This window comes from Aedes albopictus, chromosome 3 (genome assembly GCF_035046485.1).
Source record: "Aedes albopictus strain Foshan chromosome 3, AalbF5, whole genome shotgun sequence".
Classification (NCBI taxonomy): domain Eukaryota; kingdom Metazoa; phylum Arthropoda; class Insecta; order Diptera; family Culicidae; genus Aedes; species Aedes albopictus.
This window is the reverse complement of record NC_085138.1, coordinates 369184948-369192535: the sequence shown is the minus strand read 5'-3', so window position 1 is coordinate 369192535 and position 7588 is coordinate 369184948.

The following is a 7588-nucleotide window of genomic DNA, read 5'->3' as shown; positions in this document are numbered from 1 at the left end:
GCCGCCCGCGAGTAAATTAGCAAAAGTTTTACAGCGATTAGCCTACCCCGTACAGCCGGTATGATACCGGCGAGCGGGTTCTCTCCCCACAGAGGGGACCCAGGGGGCCCTGGTGGTGGAGGATGGAGCCCGCGAAATATGTTCCAAGGAAGCTATGCTGGACAACGACTACCTACCTACATGGACAAAGATGGTACCTCAGGACCACTCCAGGTGTTAAAGATGCAGGCTGTAGGGGAAAATGCCACACTTCCCAACGACCCATTCTTACTGCGGCTCTCGGTGGAAAAATGTATCGGCGGGCCTATTGATGGGGCCTTTAAGGAAAACCGAGGAATATCGTACGCTTTGAAAGTACGCAGCAACGCGCAGTTCCAGAGACTGCTGAAAATGGACCGGCTCATCGATGGAACCAAGGTGATGATTACTGAACACCCACAGCTCAACACTACCAAGTGTGTTGTCAGCAATGGTGATACAGTAGGATTAACTGACGCGTACCTGAAGGAACAATTAGCTAGTCAAGGTGTACGAGATATTCGCCGAATCCAGAAGAAGAACTCTGTCGGTTTGTTGGAAAATACACCCACTATGATCTTGTCAATTGTCGGAACGGTCATCCCCGACCACATCGACTTTGGTTGGACACGATGCAAAACCAGGAACTTCTACCCCGCACCCATGCTCTGCTACCACTGTTGGGAGTATGGGCACACTCGAAAGCGGTGCAAAGAGCCACATCAAATCTGCGGGACATGCTCTCAAGTGCATCCTGAAACGACTTCCACCAACGGAACGGGCAGTGAGGACGCGTTGAATGAAGGGCTTCCTATCAGAAGACCGGCATGTACCAATCAACCACATTGCAAAAACTGTCGGACTAGCGAACACGCCGTTTCCAGCCGAAAGTGTCCCATCTAAAGCATTGTCCAGTTAGAATCCGGACGCAAAGGATAATTTATTGTGACGCTCTCAATGATCATAATCATATTTTTTTTACAGCATTCTGATCATAAACAAGTCCTCTATTGATGGTGAAAATTTCATTGATTTTCTTGCTATGAGTGAAAAGTTATTTCAGATTGAAGACAAGTGAAGGAAAAAAATCTTGCACAAACACGCTGAAAATTAAGCGTGGTCAGGTACGACAGTCGCGAAAAATGTTAATGTCTCCATAACCATTATGTGTGATGTGCACAAATGTTGTTAATCATGCCATGAGGAAGTGCCCAAGGAAGATTGAAGTTTATGTTCATGGATAAATCTGCCTGGAATTCCAAGATTTGCCAGGAAGTTCGAGCTCTGGACATCGTTTTCTCACATCACGATTTTGACACCAAATGTGTACAAAGATGATAACCTCAAGAATCGCGTGCTGCTTTTCAAAAATGCACACAAGGGATCTGTAGAGGTTTGAGCGAATTTGGTGAGCTATCACAACAGCCTGAGATGTGCAGTGGTGTCATCACTATTGGATAGTGTTTATTAACGAAAAAAACACTAAAATTTCGCTTCTTTGGAATTCACTGAATTGCCCTTAATTTCGCAAGAAGAGAAATATTTGGCAAAGTTTCTTTGGAATCCTAATCAGATTGGTAGAGGGTCTCAGGACACTACAGAGATGACCTGATTGTTAAACAAATCCGGCGAAGGGGTTGATGTTAAAATTTACTACCATTGTGCAGATTTTTAAGGAAGTAATCACGGAAAAAATGAGAAAATGTATTTAAAATTAAATTAAATAATTTTAATGATATTTTTCCATGAAACTACAGTAAATTATCTTTGTTTTGAGGGCTTCACCTTTTCTGTTTGTTATTCCACCTCTGAGATATAAGTGATTATCTGCGTCCGGATTCTAACTGGACAATGCTTTATGCTAAGGAGACTGCCATCCAGCACATCCGTGTCGACATGGGCTACTCTTACCCCAGGCCAGAAGAGAATACGAGGCTCAACATAGCGCATCTGGGAACACTGGGTCATACGCTGGAGTGGCCAGTCTAAGCAAGGATAGAGAGATTACTAACTTGTCTGTCATGGTGAAGCAGCTTCAGGAGGATTCGAAACGGAAGGACGAGAAAATTGCGGAAATGGAAATTGCACTCCAAAACCGCAGTGTTGGAAAAAGGATGGAACAGGTCCAACAGAACGGTACGATAGAAGATCTTATTCGCCGGGTCAACCAGCTAACCGAAACAGTAGCTCAACTTCAGAAGATTATTCAGGAGAAGGATTATGAAATCTCCCGTTTGCGACAAAATGAAATTGACTGCAGCTACATTGAATCCAGTCAGTTCGTAATCCCTTCCAGTCAGCCCATCACACCCAACACCGAAACCACATCAGCTCTGAAGAAATCCTCATCGAACAGTCATCTCACCAAGACCAGCAGAGAACCCAGGACAAGATCACTTTGTTCTAAGTGGGTGGCAGAAAACAACAGCAGCGAAAACAGTACGTCGGGAAAATCCAAAAAGAGCCGCAAAAAGCAGAAACACCGCAGCGAGTACGAAACCATTGATAGAGAACACTCCTCTGAAGAAAGCATGAAGAGCTTCCAGTCCGAACATTCTGTGAAAACTTCGACCTCAATTGGTACCAACGCCTCTATTCCAACAAAAAGAACTCATCCAGCAACCGATTCCAACAGCGACACGAACAGCCGTACCTCCAAATCCAAGCGAGGCGGCGCCGCAGGAAAGTGTACCAATGATCTCGAATAATCGCCACTCAATCCGTTCAGTCCTCTCAGATAAAGCTTAAAACCAAGATGCCTTTTTGATCATATCACCATCTTCAACACAATCACTGAATCAGACAAGAAGACAAACCGAGAGTTGACTGAACCATCATCTACCCTACCACCGAACAACACGACAACTAGAGCAACTACAGCTGAGACTCTGGACAGCCGGGGCCCCGCCAGTGCGGAAGTTACACCCCAACCGGAACTGGCGGACAACCTCCGGCGTCCAAGAGTTCTCGCTGCATATGGGACGCACAAGGGCACACAAACCCGTTCCCCATCTTCCCCAGATACCTATCCGGATAGAATTTGCCCCGTTGAATCGGAAGTCATGCCGGAGACAACGGACAATTTTCGTTTATCCAAGGTTTCTGGAAGAGGGACGCACAAAAGTAGAAATACTTGTTCCCCTGAGGACGACGTGGGAGCCAAGACCAGCGATGGAGAACGTGAAAATGCCGAACAACGTCTGTCAAGCGAAAATGTGATGAAAAGGGACTTCCATCTTCCTTCGGACAGCGAGGGAATCAAGAATAATTCAAGAAGATATCCTATCCGAACCCGTAGCAGACCATTGCGATATGCTCCAGCCCCAACCAGACAAGTTAAAACTTCTACACTGCCACCCCTTGGTGAGGAAGTTAGCAACGCCGATCTGTACGACCAACTTCATCAAGCCCGGTATGGATCCTTAGCGTCTATAAAACCAGGACCCTCGGGAATTCGCAGTGCGGGGACAAGAACAATTCGTCCCAACTTCTCGATAGCGCCCAACACTCTTCCGAGGACAACACTCAATTCCGATGGCCCGGGTAAAGTATTTTCCCCTTGTCAAGTAAGTAATTATATTATCAACCAAGGTATTCAGAGTCCTGGCCCTGGACCTGTGTCCAGCGGGACTTCATGCTCCAGCAACAATAGTAGATCGTACTCACCCGGAGAGCCGGACTGTTCCCTTCTCTCGACTAAGGGCACTTTGCCAAGACATGTTCCCGAGCAAACCTCATCAGACTTCATCAATCCAAGGAAAAACAGTCATCCTGGCCGCTGCAGACGATATGCGTGGATCCTACAGTGGAACATGAACGGATTCTTTAATAATCTACCCGATCTAGAAACGATTGTTCTCGACAAACAACCTTCGGTAATTGCCCTGCAAGAAGTTCACAAAGCAGTGCCAGGAACCATGGACAACACGCTGGGAAAAAAGTACAAATGGATTACTAAAACGAACCGAAACTTTTATCATTCCGTAGGCATCGGCGTTGCAGCCGAACTACCGTTCTCTGTTATAGATCTTAATACCAACCTTCCAGTTGTCGCTGTACGGATGTCCTGGCCGTTTCCAGTTACGATAGTATCAGTTTATATCCCGAACCAAAATATTCCTGATCTTGAAAACCAGATAGCACAAATAGTAGAAAAGCTGCCAGAACCAATGATTTTCCTTGGAGATAGCAACGCACATCATCAAGCGTGGGGAAGCCGCCAAACTGACGCTCGTGGCTCTGCCATACTTGAAATAACTGGTCAAATTGGGCTCTCCATTCTGAACGACGGGTCACCAACCTTTATGAGAGGCCGGCAAGAATCAGCTATAGATATCTCCCTAGCCTCCACGTCCATCGTTAGCCGGATCAACTGGACAGCAGAAACGGACCCGATGGGAAGTGACCACGTCCCAATCACCATTCTTCTGAACGACACTCCCCCGAACACAACGCGTCGACCTCGATGGGTGTACAAAAAAGCCGATTGGGATGGTTTTCGGTCATCAATAAACAGCCTCCTCGAGAGCTCTCCTCCCGAATCTATAGTGGAAATTACTGAAGCAATCCATGAAGCTGCTAAAGCCAACATTCCAAAGAGCAGTGCAAATTCTGGACGCCGCGCCCTCCCTTGGTGGTCCGAAGAAATTAAAAAGACTGTGAAAGCAAGGCGGAAGGCTCTCAGAGCTGCCAAGCGGCTTCCAGAAAACCATCCCCAAAAAGAAGAAGTGCTACAGAAACTCCGTAATGCCAGAAACGTATGTCGACAAACCATCCGAGAGGCGAAAGAGCAATCTTGGGCAAGCTTCCTGGATAGTATTAACGATTCTCAGTCTTCTGCCGAACTCTGGAGTAAGGTGAATGCCATTCAAGGTAGAAGAAAGAAGAATGGTATGGCACTGAAACTAGGAAATCAAACCATCAGAGATCCAGGGCAAATTGCCGACTTACTAGCCGATCACTTCTTCAACCTTTCTTCACTTCAAAAGTACCCGAAACCATTTTTAAAGCGCCATCCCGACGCAGCGACTGCGATTACTAGTTTCACAGTTGCCCTCGATGCCAACGAAACTTACAATCATCCTTTTTCAACAAAAGAGTTAGACTTCGTACTCCAAAAATGTAGCGGTGAATCTTCAGGGCCGGACGAAATCAGCTACCAGATGATCAAAAACCTTCCAACACATTGTAAAAACATCCTACTCGAGGGGATCAACAAGGAATGGACATCTAGAACAATGCCAGATAGTTGGCGACACAGCCTAATCATACCCATCCCAAAGAGTACTGGACCAGCTAGTGACCCAAAAAACTATCGACCAATAGCCCTAACAAGCTGTATATCAAAAATAATGGAGAGATTAGTCAATCGAAGGTTGATGGAATTTCTAGATGAAAATGGAAAACTAGATTATCGGCAGCACGCATTCCGCCCTGGCCTGGGCACAGGAACGTACTTTGCTACTCTTGGCCAGACCCTCGACGACGCGATGTCTCGTGGCGAGCACATCGAAGTAGCTTCATTAGACTTGGCTAAAGCATATAATAGAGCGTGGACTCCCGGCGTACTAGAAAAACTAGCGCGGTGGGGAGTTGCCGGGAATATGCTAGCGTTCATAAAAAATTTTTTGACGAATCGAACCTTCCAGGTGATTATAGGAAACCATCGTTCAAAAACCGTTTCAGAAGAGACGGGCGTCCCACAGGGATCAGTGATCGCGGTCACTTTATTTCTAGTAGCCATGGATGGAGTATTTAGCGTGCTACCCAAAGGCATTTTCATTTTTGTTTATGCTGACGACATCCTGTTGGTATCCACCGGAAAGTATCCAAAGGTTGTTCTGAAGAAACTACAAGCTGCAGTAAATGCAGTGGTGAAATGGACCGATATGACTGGCTTCGACATCTCTCCAGAGAAGTGTGTCAGAATGCACATATGTACCAAAAAACATCTCCCACCGCGGCAATCGATCTCCATTAAAGGAAAGCCAATCCCCACCAGACGAACAACGAAAATACTTGGCATCACTTTTGACCGTCATCTATCCTTTCGAGCCCACTTCGACGACATCAAAAAAAGCTGCCGGAATCGAATTAACTTACTGAAAATCCTTTCCAACAAGCGAACGAGGAGCGATAGAAGATCACGATTGAGAGTTGCAGATGCAATTATTTGTAGCCGCCTCCTCTACGGTGTTGAAATTACATGCAGAGCTTCGAATGAACTCATTGACATCTTGAGTCCTACGTACAACAACGCGATAAGAGCTATATCTGGCCTATTGCCATCAACACCCGCAAAAGCCACTTGCGTGGAAGCTGGGGTTATGCCGTTCATCTACAAGGTTGCGATCGCAATCGGAAGTAAAGCCGTTAGCTTTCTGGAACGTACTGAGGGTGACGGATCACCGGCCTTCCTTGCCACAGAAGCCGACCGGATCCTGAACTCAGTGGCCGGAGTCACGCTCCCCCCGGTGGCTGGGCTACACCGGCTTGGTCCTAGGAGCTGGCTGGCCAGAGATCCTCAAGTAGACAACTATATTAAGCATAGGGTTAAAAGGGGATCTAATCCGACTGTAGCCAAAGCCTTGTTCAACGAGCGCATAACGACGAATTATGCTGAGACAGAAATAATATACACAGTGGCTCGAAGCTAGTCAATACAGTTGGAATTGGTATTTATGGTAAAGACTTTGATGAATATTACAGCCTACCGAACTCCGCTTCAGTTTTTTCAGCAGAGGCAGCAGCTATACACAAAGCCGCATCTCACTCAACCACGAAACCAATGTTAATCGTTACCGACTCCGCCAGCTGTATTCTAGCCATCACGTCCCCCAAAACACGACATCCATGGATTCAGGCCACACAAACTCTATTGGAAACAAGACGTACTCCCAGCATAAGCTTCATGTGGGTCCCAGGACACAGCAACATCCTAGGCAACGAATCAGCGGATCGGCTGGCAAACCTTGGCCGCACCGGCCGTTGCCTCACTATGGAGGTACCCGCAGCTGACGTGAAATCCTGGTTGAAAACTGTGGTAAGAGATGCATGGTCCAAGGACTGGTGGACAGATCGAACCTTATTTATTCGGAAAGTCAAGGGCAACATATTCCCTTGGGAAGACAGAATCGATCGAAAAGAGCAACTAGTACTGTCTCGTCTCAGGACCGGACATACGAAGGCCTCACATAATATGGAAGGAGGTGCCAATTTTCGAAAAGTATGTGATTCATGTGGAACTCCTAACACCGTGGAACACATGTTGTGCGTCTGTCCGGTATTGGAACTACCTCGGACACTACACGGATTAGGAGACATCCAAACAACTCTAAGTAACGACTCAGCGATGGAGGCAGCCTTGATATGTTTCCTGAAGGACACCAAGCTGTTCTCTTCAATTTAAATCAGGAATCGACTGGGAAAAGGACATAAAAATAAGCAACGACATAGGACCTTCAATCTCGTATAACGCTAATACTTCTGACGACAAGGATCAACTCAAAAGGACAACCAAAGACGACAGCAACGAACCGATAATTTGTTAAAACAACCAGTGGGATCAGCC